This window comes from Mauremys mutica, chromosome 5 (genome assembly GCF_020497125.1).
Source record: "Mauremys mutica isolate MM-2020 ecotype Southern chromosome 5, ASM2049712v1, whole genome shotgun sequence".
Classification (NCBI taxonomy): Eukaryota; Metazoa; Chordata; order Testudines; family Geoemydidae; genus Mauremys; species Mauremys mutica.
In genome coordinates, this window is record NC_059076.1 from 29,618,177 (window position 1) to 29,642,753 (window position 24,577).

General features: G+C 45.8%; 1 long non-coding RNA gene across 1 annotated transcript; it reads left to right on the top strand.

The window, feature by feature from the left end:
- Positions 1 to 4,467: 4,467 nt before the first annotated feature.
- Positions 4,468 to 22,937, top strand: LOC123371207. Its single transcript, XR_006579725.1, has 3 exons — positions 4,468 to 4,618; positions 12,230 to 12,584; positions 22,715 to 22,937. It is a non-coding gene; the product is annotated as an uncharacterized LOC123371207 (long non-coding RNA).
- The last annotated feature ends 1,640 nt before the right edge of the window (positions 22,938 to 24,577 follow it).

The following is a 24,577-nucleotide window of genomic DNA, read 5'->3' on the forward strand; positions in this document are numbered from 1 at the left end:
CTAACTAAGACAGAGCAGGACAACTACAATGCTCAGGAAAACAGCCCACCACTCTTCTGAGGGAAGACTTGAAGAGTTTGGCTTGTTTAGCCTAAAAACAGGGTTGCTCCCTAGAAGTACACCAGGAAAGGGAAAGAGCCACTGAAGTTAAAGGACAATGTTGTCCCAAAAGCCAATGGGGATAAACTCATCAGGGATCAACTGACGCTGGAAATGAGAAGACTGTTCCCACCCACCAGCAGACGGGGGGGAGGAGAGGGTCTGGAAAACCCCAAACTTGCTGCAAGCTGGAGCACTTTCTGAAGGGGATTCTCTGTCATAGCCCTCCCCATAAGAGGGAACCCGGCCTAGATTTGGCCCTTAAATAAACTTCCTGACCCTTCTTTACCCACTGATTGGCTGCAGGTGGTGAAACTCCCTGTCCACCTGGAGATCAGCCTGGCTCCTCCTCCCACCAAGGCATACACAGCTGATGATGACTGTGGTGTCAGGCCTTACAATGAGCTGCCCTGGGTCTCTGCTGACAGCTCAAGGTTTTCATTAATCCCAAAGCCCGAAGGGATCCCTGTGATCATCTCATCTGTCCCCCCTGTCTGACCCAGGCCCTGAATTAATCCCTGCTTAAACCAGAGCAGATCTCTTAGGAAAACATCCCATCTTGATTTAAACCTGGCCAGAGCTGGAGAATTCACCACAGCTCATGGGGGGAGCTGTAAACCAGGATGCCCTCGTTCTATCCTCAGCTCTGGGAGGGGGTGGGTTAGACCGGGGGGGGGGGGGGAAGGGGCTTGGATCCAGGACTCCCAGTTTCTATCTGGGGCCTGGATGGATTCGGGGTGGGGGTGGAGGTGGAGGGGAGGACTCTAGCATGGCCCAGACTATTCTCTCCCCTTAATGTCCTGGGATCCGCCAGTCAAAAGGACCCATGTCCCAGCTGCAGACTCAGCAATGAGCCAGATCGCTGCCCCCTTGACCCCCACACTTCCCTGCTTGGAATGGGACCCAGGCATCTGGGAGGACTCCCCTAGTGGCAGAACCACAGTGCTGCCAGGCCCAGGGGTGGGGGTGAGGGATGCAGCAAGGGAAATGGACCTGGGTGTCCAAGGCAGCTCTCCTGGGAGAGGGATGACAGTGCTGCCAGCCCCATGGGGAGGGAATGTGAGCCAGATATCCAGGACAGCTAGGCAGGGGCTCTGTAGCTCCTGGGGAGATGGGGAGGGAATGAGACCCAGGCATCTGGGATGACTCCTTTAGGGGCTCTGCAGCTCCCAGCCCTTGGGAGCATGGGTGCCAACTTATATGGGCTCCTGGGGCTTTAGCCCCGGGAATATTCACAGTCAGGGGCTCTGCTCCAGCAATATTTGGAGCTAGGTTTCTCCCCTGCTCTGGGCTGCCGGCAGCCGCAGGGAGCCCAGAGCCCTTTAAATCCCAGCCGCGGCCGGGAGTCAGAGGGCTCTGGGCTGCCCACTGCGGCGGGGAGCCCAGAGCCCTTTAAATCCCAGCCGCGGCCGAGAGTCAGAGGGCAGCCCAGAAGGCAGCCGCAGCGGAGAGAGCTGCGGAGAGAGCCCAGAGCCCTCTGACTCCCGTCCCGGCTGGGATTTAAAGGGCTCAGGGCTCCCCCCGGCTACCAGCAGCTCAGAGCCCTTTGAATCCCAGCCCCTGGCCGCTGATTGCCCCTGCCCCAGACCCCTGCCCCAACTGCCCCCCAGGACCCCCACCCCCTATCTAAGCACCACTGGTCCTTGTCCCCCGATTACCCCCTCCCAAGACTCCTGCCCCTAACTGCCCCTTGGGACCTCAGCCCCTATCTAAGCCTCCCTTCTCCTTGTCCCCAACTGCCCCCTCCTGAGATCCCACCCAACTTCCCCCCAGGACCCTCCTACCTGTCCCCTGATAAACCTCCTGGACTCCCATGTCTATCCAATTGCTGCCTGTCCCCTGACTGCCCCTCCGAACCTCTGCCCCATCCAACCCCCCCTGCTCCTTGTCCCTTGACTGCCCCCCAGAACCCCCTACCTCTTCTCCAACCCCCAAACCGCTTACTGTGCCACTCAGACCAGCGTGTCTGGCTCCGTGCAGCTCCAGACAGTTGCTGCCATGCTCCCCCATGGAGCCCACAGCCCTCTCCCACCCCCAGCACCTGTCTTCCAGATTTGAACACCTCAAAATTCAGGAGTGCTCAAGCTCCGTTTGGGCAGCTTTTATTTCATTTCTCCCAAATCAGTTTCCCCTGCAAGGTACCAACTGAAGGTGTTGGAGAACAGAGAGATCGGGTGGCCTCCTAATGCCTGGAAAAGAGACAAAGGCCAGAGGAGGGAGTGTCAGTGCCTGTGCGGACTTCTGGGAAGTGCATGGTGTGGAAGGGGATGCTGTGATGCTTTGGAACAACTCCATACAAAGCCAGTCAGGACTCTGGGGGAGCCTCCTCTCTCTGAGCAGACTGTCTCCAGGGCAAGAAGCTTACACCTTCCTGGGTCTGACCTCAGAGCATTCAGCATGCCCTTCCACATCATGCACTTTCCACAGCGAGTCTGCCCAGGCGGGTCCTGGGGCAACCAGAGGTCCCTGCACCCCAACTCCGCAGTCAGATGTGACTCTCAGCCAGACAGTAAAACAGAAGGTTTATTAGATGACGGGAACACAGTTTAAACAGAGCTTGTTGGTACAGAAAACAGAACCCCTCTGTCAGGTCCATCTTGAGGGGTGGGGAGCCCAGAACCAAGTTCTGGGTCTCTCCCCATTTCCCCAGCCAGCTCCAAACTGACACTCCCTCCTCTGGCCTCTGTGTCTCTTCTGGACAGGGAGGCCACCTGATCTCTTTGTCCCCAACACCTTCAGTTGGCATCTTGCAAGGGAAACTGAGGCACCCACACAGTATTCAGAGAAAATATTAAGAACATTCCCACGTCATCACAACAGGTGCAACAAAATATAATACTGTATATTGAAGTAGGCAAGTGCTGCTTCTGACTTTCCACTTTTAATTGACCCTTGTAATCTTGTGGCACTGACGCGTTGTAGCTTCATTTTATATTGGCTTACAGGGCGGGAGCAGGGGGGGCACCACCATTTTGGGCCCCACCAAAATTTATACAAACCTGCCGCCTATGCTTGGGAGTGGGGGTTGTAGGGAATGGGACCCATGCATCCAGGCTCCCATCTCTCTCTCTCTGTGTCCCCCCAGAACATGATGATGCTGAGGGACCTGAATGGGGGTGGGGTCTGCATTCCACCCAAATGTGCTGAGACCCTGGTTTCCACTGCCTGATCGGTGACGGTGCTGACACCACGATTAGGGTCCGGACCCACTGCACCTATGATGGGTAGCCAGGGGACAGCACGGGGACGGGGGTGCAGTCCCAGGGGAGGGCAGGGCCGGAGGACTGGGGGGTGTGAGCACAGAGTGGGGAGGAGTGGGAGTCTCAGCCTGGGATGTGGAGAGAGCTGGCTCCCAGCCCTGGGTGGGGGAGGGGAGAGAAGTGGGTCAGAGCACGCCGATGGGTGGGGGACTGACTGCAAGCCGGAGGAGGGGCTCCCCGCAGTGGGAGGGGGGTCCCAGCATGAGGGGTAGAAGAAGTGGGGCACAGAGAGCCCCCGGCAGAAAGGAGTGGTGGGGAGCATAGAGGGGTGCAGTGGTCTCAGCCTCCCCTCCCCCCACCCCAGTTTATAGGTTAACTCCTCTGAGCAGGTATTGCAGGGAGTTGGGGGGGTCTCTACTCCCAAAGCAGATGACAGGAGCTGATCTCCAGCTCAGCAGCTACCCTGCAAAACCAGGCTGCTCCCCCGAGGTACACAGATAGGTAAGGAAGGCTAGGAGTTTAGGTTCAAGGAGGCAGGAGAGGCTTGTCAGATTAATCTAAATTGATCTTGTAATCATATATTCACTCAGCCCACATCTAACCTTCTGTCTCTCTCTCTCTCGTCTCTCTTGCTATCTTTCTAGCAACTCTAAAAACAAAATGGACAAGACCACAGAAGCACCAAAGGATTAGTAGAAGGGAAGAAAAAGCCCTGAAAAAAGGATGGAGACACACTGCATGCGTGCCCCCGCTTCCCCATAATGAGGGCTTGGCTCTTAAACACTTGTTTCAGTGGGCTTATGCCCCCTACAAGTGCCATGTAGAAGGACCTTCCTGTAAATAGTGATCAAGGTCCTTCACCTTCAAACAAATGATTTGGGTATCCACTACATATCTGAAGCTCAAGGACCATGCTTAAATATGGGCTCAGGTCTCTTTCTGTTTCACACCTTTTAAATGCCCTGTGTGATTCACCTCTCCATGCAACAAGGGTTTAGTGCCTCCATCCCCCAAGTGAGATGGAGTGGCCTCCCACTGAGCTGGAAGGGGAGGTACCACGCTCTGATCCCTGGTGGGTGGAGCCAGGCTGGGTTCACCCCTCCTACAGGAAGCTGAGGGGTGGGGCAGGAAGTATAAAAGGCAGAACCTCTACCATTGTTCAGCTTGAGTCAGGGAAGGGAGTAGATGATCTCAGACTGCTCTAGAGCCTGAAGTAGCAGCCACACTGTGCCCTGCCTGAGGATGACCTGGGAGAAGATTTGCTGGGAGTGCTGCTTGCTGTTTATCTTCAGGAGATGGAGGATGATCCTGAGCTGCAGGTACCTTATGGTGGGAGAGTAGGAAGTAGTCCAGGGACAGCTGATTATAGTTTAGTTCTGTGGCTGCTTGAATGCTGGGCTGTGTGTTTTGGTTGGCTCCCTGCTGAGCCAGTGGTGGAACACTCTCCAGGTTGGGGTCCTGGTTGGGACTAGTTGGAGTAGGGTGGACCTGGATTCCCCTGATGTCCTGCTGCCAACTCCACCCTAGGTTGGTAGCTTCCCCACCTGAGGCTCAGAGGCCTGTTTCTCTCTATGGCCTAGGTATCTAACCTGGTTTGCCCTACCTGGGGGCTTGGGCTCCTTGAGACTATTGACCTGAACTGCCCCACCTAAGATCTAATCTTTGGTAGAGGTTGGTGCCCTAGGGATGTAGTGAGGTGGAGTGGCCTCCCAGTGAGCCAGAGAGGGAGGGACACTGCCAACCCACTAACTGCCCCCATCTAGCTTTTCTTGGGCCCCAGGCAACTGCTAAGCAAAAATTCCCCTGGCTAGTGAGGAATGTAGGTCTCTCCTTTCCCCCCTCTAGGTTCTGGCCTCTCTTCATGCAGTTATCTAATGACCACCTTTTAAGAAGGATTTGGGTCACTTTTCCCATGCTTATTTAGTCATTGGTCACTTTCATGTGCCAGGCAAAATGACTGCCCTGCAGGGGTGGCTCCAGGCCCCAGCCCGCCAAGCACGTGTTTGGGGCGGCATGCCGTGGGGAGTGCTCTGCCGGTTGCCGGAAGGGCAGCAGGTGGCTCCGGTGGACCTCCCGCAGGCGTGCCTGCGGAGGGTCTGCTGGTCCCGTGGCTTTGGTGGACCCTCCGCAGGCATGTCTGCGGGAGGTCCACTGGAGCCATGGGACTGGCAGAGTGCCCCCCCGTGGCGTGCTGCCATGCTAGGGGTGGCAAAATGGCTAGAGCTGCCCCTGCTCCCCTGTAAGCCCAGTGTAAGGGCTTAACCCCCTCACACTCAAAATAGTGAGGCCTTTTTGTGCCTTGAGGCCATTGCTGCCTGGCTGCTGGCCAAGAAATGCATGAATACAGGATGATCTGATTTTTGTAAGCCATAACTTCAGCTAAATGCATAATACTGGCTTGTCAGATCAATACAATCATTGATAACTGGGATGGACTGGATCCAGGAGGGAAAGTTGGAGGAGTCTGGTAAGGGGGATAGGCTGTGACAATCATTTGGTTTAGCACTGCAAGTCAAACTCAGACTTAGCAATGCATGGCTCATTATCCAGGGAGGCAAAATGAGTGCATGATGCTTCCAATGCCCCAGATAATTAAATCTGGAATCCAATGGTGCAAGAGAGGATATTGGTGGGGAGGGTGGAGGTGTAACATTCTGGGGTTTAACCCACACCATTAAGAGGTTGTGTAACTCCCACCCCATCTCCCTGCAGCTCTGGGGGGCCTTAAATGCTATGCTGCCGTGACTCTCAGGCTGGACACCAACAGCCTGCAGAAAAGCATGTGGGTCACCCCTGGCTTCCACTACCCACTTCATTCCTGAATTTCACCCAAACCAGTTGTCAATAGGATAATCGGCCAAGGTTCCCAGAATTGAGTTACTATGTTACACCTCTCAGTCTCAGCAAGTGAATTTTTACCATTGGTAAGTTGTATGACAGCCCCCTGGTGTACCTGCCTGTTTTGTCAGGGAACTCTTCAGGACTCTGCCAGTCCAAACCTTGCCTTGCCACTAACAGACCCCTACTCCTCAGTTCCCCAGGGATGTTTCCCTGCAGTGACCCACCTTCTCTTGGAATACTCACAGGAAATAAGCTTGCTGCCCCTCTGAAGAGATAACAATAGTTTACTAATTGTGGCTAACAATAACTCTAAATTTAATCACAGCACTGAACTGATTTATTGTAAAAGTGAAATAAGTGCACTGAACAACAGGTCAAAGGTTTAAGTGACTCAAAGTATAAGCAGTAATGCTAGAAAGGGTGCCAAAAGTGGGGGGGAGGGGGCAGGGAGAGAAATGCCTGTAAGACTAAACTTAACTTCAGCAAGCAAAAATTCTCAACTGCATTCACTTCCCAATGCTTGAACCTCTGTGGTTGAAGGACCTAATGGTCTGGGATTTTGAGACCAGACCTCTTGAATCCCTTAAGTCATGGATAACTCAAATGTCTTTTTGCCCTAGTGACGGGTGTACTCCTCACATGGGTCCTCAGGGGTTAAATTAGGCCAGGCAGGCCCAATCAACCAATTAAGCAGCAAATAGAGGGAGAGGTAGGCTATGAGGAGGTTGCTAATTGGAAGCAAGCTCCCTCCTATGAGGGAACAGGCAGGACTTGTGTAAAGCTAAAAAGCTGGCACCAGAAAGATGGCTGCAGGATGAAGAATAGTGTAAAGTATAATAATTCCCCATAGTGCAGTACAGATGTTTCAAAATATTAATCACCAGTGTATCAAAGGCTTTCATACAAGACCTCACTTGATGCACTTTTATACTAAAAGGCTGTACTTGAATTGTGTCCAAAAATTGCAGCTGAATTGCAGACAAGCCATGGAAAATGGTGGAAAAAATAGTAATGGACTTTATTTACAGTAATCAAGTCCATTACTTTTCTCTAATTTAGAGTAGCCACCCAGGGCTCCCACTATCAAAATGGCTCTAGAAGCAATATTGTGGATTCAACAAAATTAGGCAAGTTAAGTAGGGCCTTAATCATATAGTAAGAATGGAAACAATTAGCTGATTCAATTGCTTATCATTTGAGGGTCAGACTTTGTCGTCCTAGCAAAGAGGGTGTCTCCCCCCACTTTTTTTCCCTCAGAGCAAGCAGCTTTGCAAGCAGCGCGCGCTCCTGGCCCACGAGGTGAGGACTCGTGTCACTGATAACATCCTGTGTGTTCACAAAGGTCCCCTTCCGCTCCCTACCATCGTTCTCTTGCACACTTGGGCTGGGTCTGCATGGTAGCGCGGTTTACCCAAAATAACATGGGATCCTGGAGCTGTAGCGGGCTCAGCAAGGTTAGCGAAGTTTAACTAAACCTGGACCGCCCCTGTTAAAAGCTATAAGTGGTGATCCTACTTTCCCACAATAGATCTCTAAGTAGGTGGCTGTTTTTTACCTTTTTATGTAAATATGCCTTCATTGTGCCTGCCTGACAACCAAGCTGGTCAGACAAGCAAATAAACACAGCATGCCTTAGACAAAGCACTGTATGTATTGCTTGTCTAATTTTAAGAGCATAATTCTAGTACAGTTATAACTATTTGTGCACACCCCATACATCATGCAAAAATATTAATGATCAGTGAGTTTTCCACTGATCCATTACATGCCACCTTTTGGGTATCTATCAGGACAACTGTATTAGCTGTAGTGAGCATGTCAGGCCTGATAACTTTTGATACAGTGTCGTGAACCACCAATGGGCCTCTGTCAAAGGGAGGGTGCACTGTAACTTACCAGTTGGAGGCTCTGGTTCCTGCCATGACTTGGGGGTCCTCTGTAGGCTCATGGGGGTGATGGTGGGGTGGTCTCCTCAACTGGTTACAAAGAAACACATGCTACTTGTCTTCCAGGGCATCCTTCACAGTCCCTGATGCCTCATCAGCATCCTGTCTGACAGGGTTGAGGAGGGGGTCATGACCCACTTCTGGCTGTGCATTGGAAGCAGTTTACAGCACCCAGTCATGCTCCTTGAAGGGGCATGTACAATGAACCCAGCTGGAGTGTTGTCTTGCATGGGAGCCTCTAGTGCTTGATTCATTCTGGTCCTGGGTTGGAATATGCTCCCGCAGCTGTTTCTACTTGGTGAAATTTCTTGGTACAGGTGACTTGTCCTGCCATTCCAGGAGAAGCCCTAGAGGATGTACTTCAACCACACATTGATCAGCACCTGGATGTAGTCAGTGGGCCAGGTGGCTGCTCTCAGAACAGGATCTGGAAAATGGTAAACAGTGAGGTGATACAAAACTACTCAAAATTAAGTCCCGGGCAGACTGCAAAGGATCTCTTGAAACTGGGAGACTGGCCAACAAAATGGCAGATGAAATTCAATGTTGATAGATGCAAAGTAATGCATATTGGAAAACATAATCCCAACTATACAGATAAAATGATGGGGTCTGAATTAGATGTTACCCCTCAAGCTGGTATGCTCACATCTTGAATACTGTAGGCACATGTGGTTGCCCCATCTCAAAAGATGTATTGGAAAAGGGCAACTGTCAAGGCTAATTCCCCACTCTGGCACTTTGAGTGCAGAAGGTAGGGGGGGCCCCGCAAGGATTCTAAAGTAATACTGGCCACTCCAGGCTTGTATTAAACTTGCAAGGTTACAGCTTCTCTGACCTTGAGTGGTGACAGCATCTACCTATCCAAGTGCAAAAACCCCTTTGGACCCAGGAAGGAGCACTTGGGAATTCCTCCCTGTGGGGTACCTTTCACCACCACCCCTTTGGCAAAGAGCTGAGAAGAAAACAAAGGAAATCAGCTGTTGCTACCAACTAATTAAACATCATAGGCACAAACCTCTTGGACACAAATCCAATCCTGTTCCTAAAGGTAAATTTTTATTAAACAGAGAAAATACATTTGGAACTTAAGCTTTTGCTAGATTTAAAAAACCCCACTTACCCTTCTTGACGTTTAATTTTTGTATTCTTGAGGTCCAGCTTAACAGTTACAAGCAAAACACAAGCATTTGGGGTTAGCACAGGAGTCCACAAGCCAATAAGAAATAAAACAGATAAATCTAATGGTCTTTCTAGACACTTCCTGATCTACTTGCATGTCTGGGGTTTCAAATAAGTAGTTCCAGGTATGATTTAATTTTCCATACCTAGATTAAAGCTGCTTATAGCATTGCTGCTTGTGTCTGTTCTCTCCAGAGAACAGGTGGGGGGTGTGTGAGGGAGGTTTTTCCCCAAATTAAAAAATTCTAGCCCTCCCATTGGCTCTTTTGGTCAGGTGCCCACTCCTTTCCTTTTATCTGTGGACTTGTTAACCCTTTACAGGTAAAGCAAGTAGAGAACAGCTACTAACAAGGATTTTTATAGCTGTCTCCCTGCCCATAAAAGAGAGCTACATCCCCTCATTTATCACAGCAACAAAAATGATTAAGGATGTGGAACAGCTTCTGTATGAGAGACATTTTATTAATCTCTCATTTCCAACTGGAGAGTCCAACTAATGGGGGGGGGGATATTTTGCCAGAGGATATAGTCTAGTCCTTCACTACAACAGGGTTCAAAAAAACTAGAGAAAGTCATGGAGGATAGGTCCATCAGTAGCTATTAGCCAGGATGGGCAGGGATGGTGTCCCTACCTTCTATTTGCCAGAAGCTGGGAATGGGTGACAGGAGACAGATCACTTGATGACTTGATCTGCTCATTCCCTCTGAGGCACCTGGCATTGGCCACTGTCAGAAGACAGGCTACTGGGCTAGATGAACCTTTGGTCTGACTGAGTATGGCTGTTCTTATGATTGTCCCCTGTGAAGAGTGCAGTGGAAAGCAGTTCTGATATGGTCAGTGCAACATGCTACTACTGGTGAAAATGGGGTCACAGGGCACTTTACAGATTAGGTAATGGTCAGGTTTGGTATGTAGTGGGAATGAGGGTGGAGAACTACTAGTACCAGGTGTCTCGTTTGTCCCTTACCCCCATTCATGCTGCAAACTGGCACAGGTATGGAAGGAGGGTGTTTACCCACACCCCTCAGGCATACTAGCCTACTCACCCTCTTGCCTTCAGACACTTGCTTCTGGGATTTAGGTGTGGACAACTGAGGGCCATGGTCATGTCTACACTTGTTAGTATAGAGGTACCCTTAGATATCCACACCCTCCCTCACATTACCTGGGGTCTGGCTACTAACTAACTCTTGAACAACAAGAGAACACATTGGGATGATGCATATCATGCTGTTTGGGGTGGTTCACAACAGCGCTGACTTCAGAGAAGACTGTCAAAAAGCAGGGCAGACACCACAAACTGGTTGTATGAACAAGAATTAGACTTCATCAACCTAGTAACAAATGAACTCCAGAAGCAATATACCAGCCAGTTCCACTGGGCACTCCAGTCTGTCTTGCCACCCGGGCAAGCTGAACTTAGAGATAGCTGGTTGCCGTACACCAAAGATCATGAGATTGAGGTTGCTTCCAGTCCCAAGGGAAAACTTACCCTAGGTCAGATCTCTCATCAAAGACCATGCTTGCAGCCAGCCTATAGTCAACTAAGGATTTAACTAGGAAAAAGAAATGAGTTGCTTACAGGTTAAAGCAGGCAAACATTGCATATAACAAATGAGTTAATCTATGGTATTAAAAGTTGACAGTACTTTCTATCTATCTTTATTTCCTTCTTCCATAACTTAAGCTGATGGGGGTGAGCCATTTTGCACTTAGCCCATGCAGGAGCAATTAACAAGTCTTTGTATTGTGGTGATCCAAGGCCTATTTAGTTTTGGTAGATCCTCTTGCCTACTGGGAATGACTTTCAAAGGGATTAACACTACATAAAACCGTTTAAGTACATAGTTAAGAACAAATACTTAAGAGTTTGCTATAGCTTTAAAATATCATAGCATGGGCTACAGACACTAGAAGTAGGATTCATACATGGTAGCAACTTACAATGCATTAGTCCTTAGAAAAGGCTTGCAAGTCCACTACCCATCTTAATTATACCAACACACAGGTGAGCTGGACTGGCTTCCAGCAATGAATTTTAGTGCTTGGCTAAGGCCTAAAAGCTGCCATTTGATCTGCCAGTGTCACAATAGAATCCAGAAATTCATGGCAAAAGCTATATTTTGCTGCTCTTGAGTATGTCAGATTTCAGTGAGGAACCCAGAATCCTAATAAATCTCCTTGTAGAAGAATCATTTATCATAGAATGCAAGATATTTTAAATCTAAACTACAAGTTACCTCACTAACTGTAGATTACAAAACTACACCCCTAATTTAGTTATGCTAGTCTGAAAGTGCCTTATGGTAATTTGTGTTGCTTCCTGAATTAGAATAATTATCCAATTATTTGGCCTCTTCTGGATCTCTAACTTAGATTCTAAACCAATTACTCAAAATGGTTGCTTTCTCAGTACAAAGCCATCTCAAAAGTTTCACTCGGGGGCGGGGGGGGAACTACTGGCTTTCTTTCATCTAATGAGCACTGGGAGGCCACAAACTTATTATTTCTATTCCAATGAGGGGAAATCTAATAACTTAAGTAACAGGGTCTATATTTTAAGTTGAAACTCATGATTCAGCCTTCTGCTTACAATTTAATAGCTTTAAGTACAAAAATACATCACCTCTTTGATTTGATGTTTTAACTGTATAAATGTGTTAATTCTTGATAGTGGTCTTATCTAAAAGATTAGATTTCTTAAAGCTTAGATGCTATTTAATTTTGTGACTAAATTATTTGTACACTTTAAAGTACTAAATGCTTCCCAATCTCCAGCTGACAGGTAAAGCAGACTTTTTTTCCAGAGGACAGCATAATAAAGAGCACTTGATTGAAAAGCTGCAGTAGACAGACTTGTTGCCTGGCAGTTATTGAGTCTCTTTGGTTCAGAAGCTATTTAAGACCAGATCTGTTTGCTTTTTTCCTAAAACAGTCTTATCTATCTTTGTCTCCCTCAGTGTGGGGAATGCAGCTCTTATTTGAATCCTGACACCAACTGTTGCCTGAAGACACAGTGAGACTTTCACTTTTATCTGTATTTCACCCACTGACAATATTAGTCATGCCTCTATAGAACTGTCAAGTCTGGATGTGTCCCCAGCTGCTTCTCTGAATCACAGGAACTGCATGCTGCACAGACTTACCTGCCAAGGGAAGCAGATTCACCATTTCCTGTGTATCGTCAGCACCTTCACAGAATACAGTTGTGCCCAGTTCTGTTCTAGCAAGAACTTCTGCTGCTCCTCCTCTGGATAAAGTCTGTCTGTTTTAGGGGTTTCTGCTGGTTATGGGGCTGCCATCAATAGTGCCAAGGTATGTACATGTAAGGATAAATGGCACAATTGCTTTCTTAGCATGTTAATGAATTGTATGTAGCAGGAAACTTCCCCATGTTTCAGGACTACAATTTATGGATGGATTCTTAGTCCCCTGTTATGCAGGTTAAACCTGGTTCTGCTTATGCTATTGTCAGTTTGGGCAGAGTTGGCCTCTCTGGCTGTAAATTAGCTGGTGCTTCCCAGATCGTTGGGACTGACATCAACAAAGAAATTTTCCAAGGCTAAAAAGTTAGGAGTCACTGAAAGAATAAACCCTCTAGATTCCAAGAAACATTCAGAAGGTGCTGTTTGCAATGGTGTGGCCATGGTGTGGACTACTGTCAAAGTGTACTTATTGGCCCACTGTTATTAGTTAGGTTTGCTCTATTGTTCCCCATCTGGTGGCTGGCCTTGTTGATCATGTAATTTTTCACAAGATCCCCCTACTAAGAAGCCTCCTTATCTTCAGGCCAACACTCAGACTAAGTCAAGTAACAGCTCCCTGAAATAAAACATGACCAAGACTCTGTCCTTGTACAGAGGAGTACACTTATTGCTATATAGGAGATGGATAACTGGATAGAACATAATATAATTAGTATGTCTAAAATTTTAGACTACAAATTGTTTTACTGAGGGAGTCTGTTTTCATAACCTTACTTCCTCTCTCAATGTCTTATACATCAAGACATCACATTTGCTTTGACATCCTGCCACATGGGCTCTGGAAGCTGTGATGTACCTAGTCTAGCCTTCCATGGGTCTTGTGTGCCCCAGGCAGAGAACAGGAGGCCCTGGCAATGGCAGGGAAACTATTTATTTGTTAAATAAAATAAATAGATAATCCTGGCAGGTGACCTACACCTGCCAGGATTATCTATTTATTTTATTCCCAACATGCTGCTGAGGAAGACAAAATATTTCCAGGGTTACTACCAATCTTACCTGCGGTGGGGAATAGCCCATTTGCTCATTATTTTGTCCTACAATTTTGGTTCTCTAATCTCTAGTTCCACACTTGTTTCCCAAGCATGATCTTCACACAGTCCTGGAGTTCTGGTAGGCCTTTTGTTTGGACTAATTCAGTTTGTCTCCTTTTTGTAACTTTTCCCATCCAGAGAAGTCATGACATTTTATGAACTTTCACTACTTACAGTTAAACTCCCAATTAGGGTAAGCTGTGAAGTCCTACAAACAGACTAGTATTTCAAGGAAAGCTCAACTTGGGGAGAACTAAACCAAAAACTTCTGGCCTCCAAGATGCTTGCCTGGAAGAATGACAAGTCTTCCAGAGGCAGAAAGATGGGGCATTAAGCTTCTACACTCTCCTCAGGACTAGAGGCAGGGAACTAGGGCAGTCAACCTCCCAGACCTAAGGTACAGACTAAAGGTATGTCTATACTACCCACCAGATGGGCAGGTAGTGTTCAATGTATTGGATCAATTTATTGCATCTCATCTGGATGCAATAAATCAACTTGCTAATTGATGCCTGTACTCCACCTCCACAGGAGGAGTAAGCAGTGTCGATGGGGGAGCCATGCCAGTTGACTTACCTGGCCTTCCTCATGGCAGCAAGTCAAACTAAGATACTTTGGCTTCAGCTAAGCTATTCATGTAGCTGAAGTTGCATATCTTGGTTTGAAACAACACCCCCTCACTAGTATAGTCCAGGCCTGAGTGTCTGGGCTTTCTGCATCTCTAGCCCTGCAGCTGGGGTGTAGGAGGAGGGGAGGCTGAGTGCCTGGCTCTCTACCTCTGGCATCAGAGTTGTGGGGGATGCTGGGAGCCATAGGGGAGACTGCTAGGAAAGCATCTCAATTTTACTGGCCTAAAGGGCAAGTGAGACAGGCAGCCAAAGAACCTTATTTCAATCGCCCAACAAAAGCTAAAGGTTTTCTGGCAACATTGTTTCAGAATTTCCTGTTTCCCTGAAAATGCCCTTTTCATTGGAAGAAAATGTTGACAAAATTTCAACCGTCTCTACTGCTCATGAACTTAAATCTAGGTACATGCTCAGGTGCTCTAAAAGTGCCATCAGGTCCTTCCATAATTAAGGAAGGTTTTGAACCCAGCTGGCTTTTTTTGTACTGCCTTGCTAGTTGCCAGTCGAGATGTAAATACTGAATTTTTGTTTGTGTGCAATGATCTTGTAACAACCCAGCCATGTGCATTACATCTGGGAGTGCAGCCAGTACACAGGTCCTATCTTGTGTGCCTGGCCATCACCTCAGTCATGGAATTTAAGGCCAAGGCTCACCAGATCAGCTAGTGTCACCCCTTGTAAATCACAAACTGCCATCACAAAGTACCAACATACTAAATGAACAACCAAAATTAGACCAATTACAGCCTCCGGGAGACTAGACTGTGTGCCACAGGTAGCAAACAGGAGGGACTGAAATGCACCAATGCTTGAGGCCCCTGCAGTGGCAGGGAAATGATTAAGTGAGATGTACATAAACAGTCCTGCCCCAGGACCCACACTGCTGAGGAAGGTAGACTCCCTACCCCAGGTGATAGACAATCTTACCTGGGGGAAAATCCTTCCCAACCCCCATAGAGTGCCCAGTTCAACCCTAGGCATGGGAGCAAGAAACAGCCAGGAAAGTACTTGAGCGAGTACTCAATGCAGCCTAAGAGCCCTGCCCAGTGTCCCATCTCCAGCCATGGCCATCCCTCCTCTTTCAGAGGAAGGAGACTAAACTGCCCCCTCAGAATAAAATGGGGGTATGACACTACCTCAAAATGACACCCTGTAACCCCATAGTCATCCATAGAGGGTTGTGATATCTTGCACAAAGCACGCTATGTAAGCTTTTGTATGAAAGTCACAGTCTGATTAAACACATGGTTCTGTCCAAATGTGTGGATACTAGTGTAAAATTGAGATGTGTTGTAAGTTTGCTAATAGCATACAAAGATCTCTGCCCAGGTGGCTGACCACCCATTCATCAACTGACTCAACTATGCAGGTACCATACAATGAGAGTCTTGATCATTGACTTGGACTGTTTGTTCACTAACCTGGCGGTATTTAGCTTGTTACCAAAGGAAACAGGCATAAGGGGACAGAATGTTCTTTCTATCAGTTATAATCACTTAATCTCTGTAGCTAATAAACCTGTTTTTGTACTTTTATCTAAGTGTTGCTTGAAGTGCTTGGGGAAACCTTTGCTCAGTGTACAAAAGCTGGTGCATCTCCTCTCCACAGTGAAGGAGGGGCAGCCTGGGTTATAACCTTATGCTGGTCTTGCTTCTGACAAGGGCAAGACAGCACAGCTCTGGGGTCCTGAGCTGGGGGGAACTGGCCAGAGCCCCTCTCATGAACTAACATGAGTAGCTAGGACAAGCATTCATGTAACTCAGCTGGGTGTGTCCCTGCCTGTGGATGTTTAAGTGCAGCACTGGGAGAGGTTGTCAGCTCGTCTATCAGTGTAAGGAAGCCCAGGTTGGTAAGCCAGAGGGCTCAGCAGTACCCCTGTCTGGGTTGCACCCTTAGGATCCCAGGGGGGAGGGGAAAGAGAGGGGAAATCCCTTTCTGATAGTCAGTGTCCAGCTGAAGCATGAGCTTGAACATAAGACACAAACTAGAGTGAGCCCAAGCAACCCATCACACAAGTGCACTTAAATTTGTCCTGCTCTGACTATTAAGTTTTGTCCCACATCTCCCACTGGGAGGCTGGTCCAGAACCTCTCCTCTGATGGTTAGAAACCTTTTAACTTCAGTCTAAATTTGTTCATGGCCAGTTTATAGCCCTATGTTTTCTTGTCCTTTAGCTGTAATAGCTTTTGACCCTCCCTGCTAATTACCCTCCAATTGATTTATAGAGAGCAATCTTATCCCCTCTCAGCCTTTTCTTGAGACTAAAGCCAAGCTCTTCTGGTCTGAGACTAAACAAGCAAAGTTCCTCCATTTCCCTGATTATCCTAATAGCTCTTGTCTGGACCTGTTCAAGTTGAAGGTCTTGAACACAGGTGACCAGATTTGTACCTCAGTATTTCAAAGGAGTTCTTAACAATGCCTTGTCCAAGGGCATTGATACTACTCCCTCTCTACTGGAACTACCACTCCTAATTACCCCCTGGGATTACATTTGCCTCTTTCACAGCCTCATTGCACTGGTGGCCCACATTTGTGATCAGCCCACACTCCAAGGTCACTCACTTCCAACTGAAGAGCCCTAACTTGTGGCAGAAATTCTTATTAAAACCTAAGTGCATGACCTTGAACTTGAATTTTGAATTCCATCCCCTTTGTCACTCCACCTACAAGGTTGCCCAGATCTTGGCAATCTCTACTTTTTGTGCCAAGGTAACGAATAAAAATATTGGCTAAGATCCTTGAAGATCTCCACTAGTAACTACCTTCCAGTCCTAGAATTTTCTTTTCAGCACAATCAGTTACCTTCTCCTGTTCAGCCAATGTCTTATCCAGCTTACAATACTCTTATTGATTTCCTCTTCCCTAACATAACTAATGCACTTTGGTAAAGCCGTTGACATGGCACCACATAGTTCAGTTGTATTGATCTACTGTACTTTAACCTGGTTTCCTTTGAGGAAATAGTTTAGTTTGGCATAATCTATCTCTGGTAAACCAGTGTAGCATTACATCCCCATACCATTTACCTCTATGAACAGAATTTTTTTCACTGTTTGCTCCAAAACCTTGCAGACTATGGAGGTCAGACTAACAGGTCTGTAACTACCTAGATTACCTTTTCCCCTCCCCCCACTTCTGAAGTATAATTGTACATATACTATTGTCATGTGGGAGCAATAACAGATACTTATTAAAAATCCTTGTTACTAGACTAGCAGTGCCAGATCTTTCTGCATCCTTTGGGATGGAAATTTTCTCCAACTTAAAGTTTAATGTGCTCTTTTCACCTCTATTTTTAGACTCTCATTCCCAGCAGCCATACTTAAACACATGTTCCATATTATTGAATGGTTTCTCAGTTTTCATTTAGTTTTTTGGGTCATTATCTTTAATCTTCTTCCCATCTACACTGCATGGTAGCCCAACTGCTACCACCCCAACTCCTTTCTTTATAGAATAACTAAAATCCTTATAACTTGGCAGAGCTAATTCAGCTTGACTTCTGGCAATTCTCGCTTTTTCTACACTCTAACCTCCACAATAGTTTTCCCCCGCCCCCTTCCATTCCCTATGGACTCTCTGCTTATTACTAACCTTTTTGACAGGGTGACTCATCTAGCTCTTTTCCTGCAAATTCCCTACTCTCAAGCAACTGAAGGGGTAAAAACCATAAATTGTTTGACCTACCATGCAGTAGCTTAATGGGTTAGGACTGGGATGATTGCTTTCTGGCTGCTGAAAGACCCTTGTGTATGAAAGACCCTTTAAGAGGACATATGCATGGTTATGGAAAACTCAAGCAGGGGCATGAAACAGCTTTCAGCCATTTTGAAGATGGGTTTTTGAAACTGGTTCAAGAAGCTGGGTTCTCCCTTCCACTGCTGCATGAAGTGTGAGAAGACATTGATCCAGTTTCACCCCTGGTGAATTCACTGAGGCTAACCAAGTTAAATTTAGTCCTTTATCAGGGTTAAATTAAGCCCTTATCTCAAGTCAGGGAGGGGACTATAAAATTATCCATTAAGCAACCTAATTAACAAAAGCTGCATAGGTCTCATAGACAGATAATAGCAGGAGAGGGTAAGCCTACAATCAGCATTTCAGTTGTTCACATTCTTGCCTTTCATGGTTAATCTGCTTTAAGAAATGGGCTCAAGTAAGAGCTCTGGTTTGAGCTGGGAACACTGCAAGAAGGAGCCATGCTTGGTCCTCCACTGAGCTTTCTTAAATCAGACACTGGGCCAAGCTGTGTTTCCTCAGGAGGAGATGGGGGAAGGATGAGATTCATCAGGTATTTCATGTCTGCCATGGACTAGGCTTAACCTTGGCAGCTGCAGTATTGGCTATATTTTCAATTTTGATCTCACCCATCTATGCCAGTATAGCTCTGTTAAAAGTAATGGAGTTACTCCTGAATTTACACCAGTGTAGGCTCGATTCTCCTCTCAACTAGGCAAAGTGTGTCTAAACGGGACCCTCAACTGCTTCCCTGAAGTAGGCAGTATCTATCAGTAACCCCAAGCATTCAAAAATCATGAAGGCTTTAAGTTACCTTAGATTCTTTTAGTTGCTTTCTCGTTTCTGAGCCTTCTGGGTGTACTCAGGTCATGTGTTCAGGTTTTTCTCTTCAATCATGATAGCTAGAAAATCACTGTAAAACTGAAGTGATTTTCTAACTAAGTTTTCATGTAACCCTATACTCTAGGAGCTGGGCCTCTGAGGAAAAACATCAAGTATTGCTAGACTTGAGGGTTGCAACAGTGAGAAGCTACTGCAAACAGTTGGGTGTAAATAGTGTGCAAAGGCCATTGTAAGAGTATGCTAGGCCTTTCCTTCTAAGTGTGAAACATGCCTCCTAAAAAGGGTTTTCTGTGATTGTCCCTGTCTGTCAATGGGATGAGTTTAATATTGGCTCCAGCAGTCTGTGTTGTCGATCAGTTTTCTCAGTGCAGGCAGCCCAAGAATGAGAGCCTGCTTAACCCCTCAATGTATTGCGGTATGAAGAAATGATTTTTATTTAACTTGCTACAATTCCATTTTCCTCTCCTATGGAAGAAAATAGTGTAAAATTAGCCTTCCCCTTGATCCATTGTCTTTGTCATTCCCAATAGGAAGAGTAGACTCCACAGTCCTGAGATCTGGAGCAGTACTGTCTGGGCTTATCTCATCAGTTCCCTGGCAGTGGTTGTGCCTTGATCTCTTCTGTTTTGTCTGTGGTACACATCAGTTTAGCCTTCTGAGGACTGATGTTTTACACTACCTAACACCACTGGGTGAAATGTAATGCAGTGGGACTATCCAGGAGGTCAGAATAGGATGATCTAATGGTCCATTGTGGATTTAAAATTAAATAATTTGATAGTTTATTATAGGTTCTGCTCTTGTGAACCTTTTCCAGGCTGCTGGCATGTGAGTGGTAGAGGAATAAGATGCCATTCCCCCAGCACTCACTAAATATCCCTGTGCTCTAGACATATTTCCTTCAACTTAAGTCCAAATTTTATCCTGCCTTACACATTCAGCTGACAAATGTGGACACAACTTCCACCATTTACTCTTATGTTGAGATCCTAAAGAACTTACAAATGCTGCAATTAATGGTCTGACAGTGCTAGGCACTGTTACTCATGAGTTTAGTGCAGGCACAATAACCAAAAACACATTAAAATGCTGATGTTCAACATCTCTCGTCCCCAAAATGGACCTTAACTCAAACAGAGGTAACCACGTGGTGCTGCTTCTACAGACTCTTGTAATTTCTAGGTTATAAACCCCACAGGGCTCAGTCAGACGCAATATCTTGGACAGACCATTTTTCCCTAAACATTTATCTCAGCATCTATTCACTTTTTCCCCAAATTTTTTTTTTAGTTTTAACTTCAAATTGCAGGACATGATATCCCCCTACAAATTTGTGGTTCTGATCCCTGCTGTCTTGTGCAGCATCTTAGGAGTAAGACTGGGTCCTGGCATGTATTTATAGCCAAGAACACTTCTCTTGAGCGCACAGATGTGCAAAAATATAAAAACAAACAGCACCTCCTGCTGTTGATACAGGTCAAAGAGCAAGACAGAATGTTTATTTCAAACATTTGGACACCAGCTTGTTTTTTCTAGTTGCTTATAAATATAATTTATTACCTGTTTAAAAATTCTTTCTTACACTTTGTACATGTTAGGCTGACAGAATAAATGCAGGCATTTACAAACAGAGGGCAGGAGAGAAAAAAGGGAGAAGAGGCACACTCAGAACTAGTAAACCACACCTCCACTGTACAGCAATACAAATAATGCAATGGCTAGCACTTCTCTGTTAGTAATTCTTTAGAAAAGGAATTGCATAGAAGATACAGCAACAGGAAAATGAAAACCAAACAAAATACATCTCGGTATCAGAACACACACCAAAAAAAACCCCCAAATCCAACAACCTTAAGTAACATGTCTGTAGTGGAACCGTGACATACCTTCAAAGCATGGGCCATGCAAGGTTTTCCTTTTGTTAGAGACCTCTGTGTTTTAAAAAGGCATTGCCTGTGTGATCTGCATGTCACTGTTCAGTATTAAATGGAAAGAGGGCATTTTAGTAAATGAAGTCAAACATATACGTCCCGTACTATAGCTGTGGAGAACAAATGCTTAATACGGATTGTGTTTTATGCCCTGCTCTGGAGGGGTTGGTGGCTGATGCATGGGTTGGATAATGAGAGCCCACAGTGTAGTTCATTTTTTATAGTCTTGTTTGTTTTGCAGGCTTATTTCTTTTTAGGATCCTTGGTTTACACCAGGGTTCGGCAACCTTTCAGAAGTGGTGTGCTGAGTCTTCATTTGTTCACTCTAATTTAAGGTTTCGCGTGCCAGTAATACATTTTAACATTTTTAGAAGGTCTCTTTCTATAAGTCTATAATATATAACTAAACTATAGTTGTATGTAAAGTAAATAAGGTTTTTAAAATGTTTAAGAAGCTTCATTTAAAATTAAATTAAAATGCAGAGCCCCCTGGACTGGTGGCCAGGACCTAGGCAATGTGAGTGCCACTGAAAATTAGCCCGTGTGCCGCCTTCGGCACCCGTGCCATAGGTTGCCTACCCCTGGTTTACACATTACTGTAGATTGGTGGAAATGGCCACCTAAGCGCTAGTAAACAAAGCAAGCTGTTCTCAGCTAAGGCCTGTTCAGCCACTGGATGCCAACAGAAATTGATATCCTCCTTTGAATGATGTGACATGTAACATCTGGGTTCTTAAAAGAAAACCCAGAAGTTAGCTTAATGCTAGAACTATTGAGAAGGTCAAATCCAGAGTACAATACACACATAGCAATTTCTCTGTAAACAGCAGTAAAGACTAACCTGTTACTGTAATGTACACTTTCACTGACATCATACAAAATGCTAAATACCCTTTCACCTATGGAGATGAGTGAAATTATCTATTTTTGTATAGGCATTGCTTGAAGAGGGACTTTCATATATTGGGTTGGGGGGACTTTGAGACATACCAAGCTTAAGCAAATGAGTTTGTATCCAGAGATGAGCTCATACCACCAGCCAGAGTGTTCAGTCGTGGGGGTTTAGTGAAGGCCTATCTCCATGCATTGTCTTGCCAGTTACCAACCCTCTTAGTACTGAAACCATTACCTCCCTCCTGCCATAGCTCTGCTTACCTGAGCTTGCAGTGATGCTAAATGCTGAATTTTGGACATCACCTTCATTTTTTTCCCCCCATTGGAATGAAATGGAGTATGCAGACAAGGGATTGTAGTAACTTCACTGTAGAGTCATTTCCAAAGCAGCAGCTAGGCTGTGAGGAAGTAGGAATCGCTTATTTAACCGCACTTATCTGACATCATAGCTAAGGGCCTCCAGCACTTACTATAAATATCTTTCGCTGCCCCCTTCAACTTTGCATTCATGTGAAAGGGGAACATAATACTGAAATGTGTTTTAGAAAGTTGCAATGTGCCTTCCAAAACTTTGCAAACTAAATGCTCAAACTAGAGATTAGAAATAGCAATAAGGGTGACCCTGACGTGAATACGTGGTTGGAGTCCTTCCCAGGGGAAGGTGTAAAGGCTCTGTTTTCATTCCTAAACCACTTGCATCCTTAGTTTCTCACTGACCTCTGAGGGTGACTAGTCACTTCAGGGCCAGCCACCAGATCAGAAAAATACCTGAAAAGATTTTCAAATGCTCAGTAAGGTAGTTTACAAAGTGCCCTGAACTTAGAATCAAACAGACTCAACCGCATTATCGTGTAGAAAATTAATCTAAGTGCTGTAGTCACTACTCAGCTAAAACACACACCAAAGTCTAAGAGGTTAAAAAAACCCAAACCTATTTTGGGTAGCAAGACAAGAATCCCACCAGGACCCTATCCATGATAATAGGTTTACTCCGTGTACATACATCTATAGGTGAGCAACAGAAATGTCAAGATACTTGGGTTGACAGAAATATCTTTGCTCTATGTGCCTCCGAAACCACTAAATGTCCTGTGAACGTTTACATTTCCGCAGATATCAAAAAGGAGTCTTGGTCACTAACCATCTCCTACAACATGAAATCCTATCTGAAGAGACCTCCATTACTTCAGAATGTACATGAGTTCATAAAAATAATCATCACCGGGTCTCTCCCTGTTCATATGATACAGCTGGTGTGCATGTAAAACTTACACGGGACTTATCAAGTACACCGACAGCCACCTTTAACGAGGAAAACAACACAAAAGAACCCAAAGCAATGAGACTAAAACAACTCCATCCAATAGTGATTTTAAATCAGAAATTAAAGATTTTTCTTCAAAGTCTGTAGATATTTTAATATATATATTTATATATAACATATTTTATTTATATCATTAGCAACCAACATGTAATGAGGAGGTGGCATAATGAGCAGCAAAATTGCAATAATTCAAAATCATGGGGTGGGCAATGAAAATATTAAGCTTTTTTTTAAAAAAAGTACATATCTTGAGGATAAGAAGCGTGCAGTCATCTTTTAAACAAGCTGATTCCCCCACTGTAAATGTTATGACAGTTCGTAAGAGTTGGTGCTCTCTGCACAACTGAATTGCCATTCTAAACAGCCGGCTCACAACATTTATTTCCCTCCGGTAATATGTAAGCTAATCTTTATTAGTTTTAAGCTGGTGTCAGGATTCCATAAAAAGTATGGTCCATAGCACTAGATGGCAGTGTGTACAAACATACAGCGGTAAGGACTGCTTCTATTTTCTCCTATCCAAGGGATTTTGAAAATTAATCCCTCTCCCCCAAAAACACCCCCTCCCCTCCATTTCCTCAATGGAATGATTGAATGTGGAGCACTCCAAGTGAAATTTAGAAAGATGTATCTGCCATCCACGAACCACTTAGTACTTTTCCAGGGTGGAAGAAAACCCCCAAAACAAAGGAAGCTTGAATTGATGTGGAAGCTAAAGTGAGAGAGAGCTAAAGGTTTGGATGGGACTCAGGGGGGCACCAGATTCCCAAATCACTTATCCAAGGAGGTGCAATTGCAAAGTACAACTGGTTGCCTATCACTAATTTTGAGCGTTAATTTACGTTGGACCATTCAACAGAAACATGTAGGCTAGACCAAAAGTTTATACGGTGCGATTAGACTTGCCACCCATGTGAACCTACTGCAAGGGAAGGGAAGTAAAGAGCACCTTTGTCCCTTCACTGGATTACTTGAGATCTTTTCAGATTACTGGACACCCAAGCAGATGGGTTGAAATAAGAATAGGAACAACTGCGGTTCTGAGTCAAGCTCACCTCACCTTTCTCAACAAGTGGCAATCTTAGTTTGGATAGGCACTCACTCTCTGCTCCCCTCAGAATATGGGCTAAGCTTTTCCTATTGACCAATCCCTTAGTGGCAAAACGAGGGAAGCACTGTACATCGAGAATGATATTGACCTGCTGTCAGAAGTGCTTACCCGAAATCACCCAGCTGCAGATTTTTTTATTTTATTTTTTTTTAACCAGAGAACAGACACTCCGTCGGCCAAGAGCGCTCCAACACCAAGCTTATGCTTAAGGCAGCTTAGCCTGTGACTATCAGAAACTTCCTCGCATGGTTAGGGTGAGAAGGCTGCAGGTTTTCTTACTGAGTTAAAACATACAGTAGCGAGTTCAAAGGATCTTAGAGGCTTATACGACAAAAGCTGCTCCTAGGAGTGGAAAGCAGGAGCTGAGAGAGAGACGAGCATCAGCCTGTCCTGAAAGAGCAGCCCAGCAGGAGGAGTATGAAAGATGTACCTGCTTGGAGCTGAAATGGAGGAAAACTGGGACATATCTTTCAGCCCCCCTCTTACATCATTGGGGAGGAACGGAGTGTGGGAAAATGGTTGCTGAAAGGCAGGGACTCTG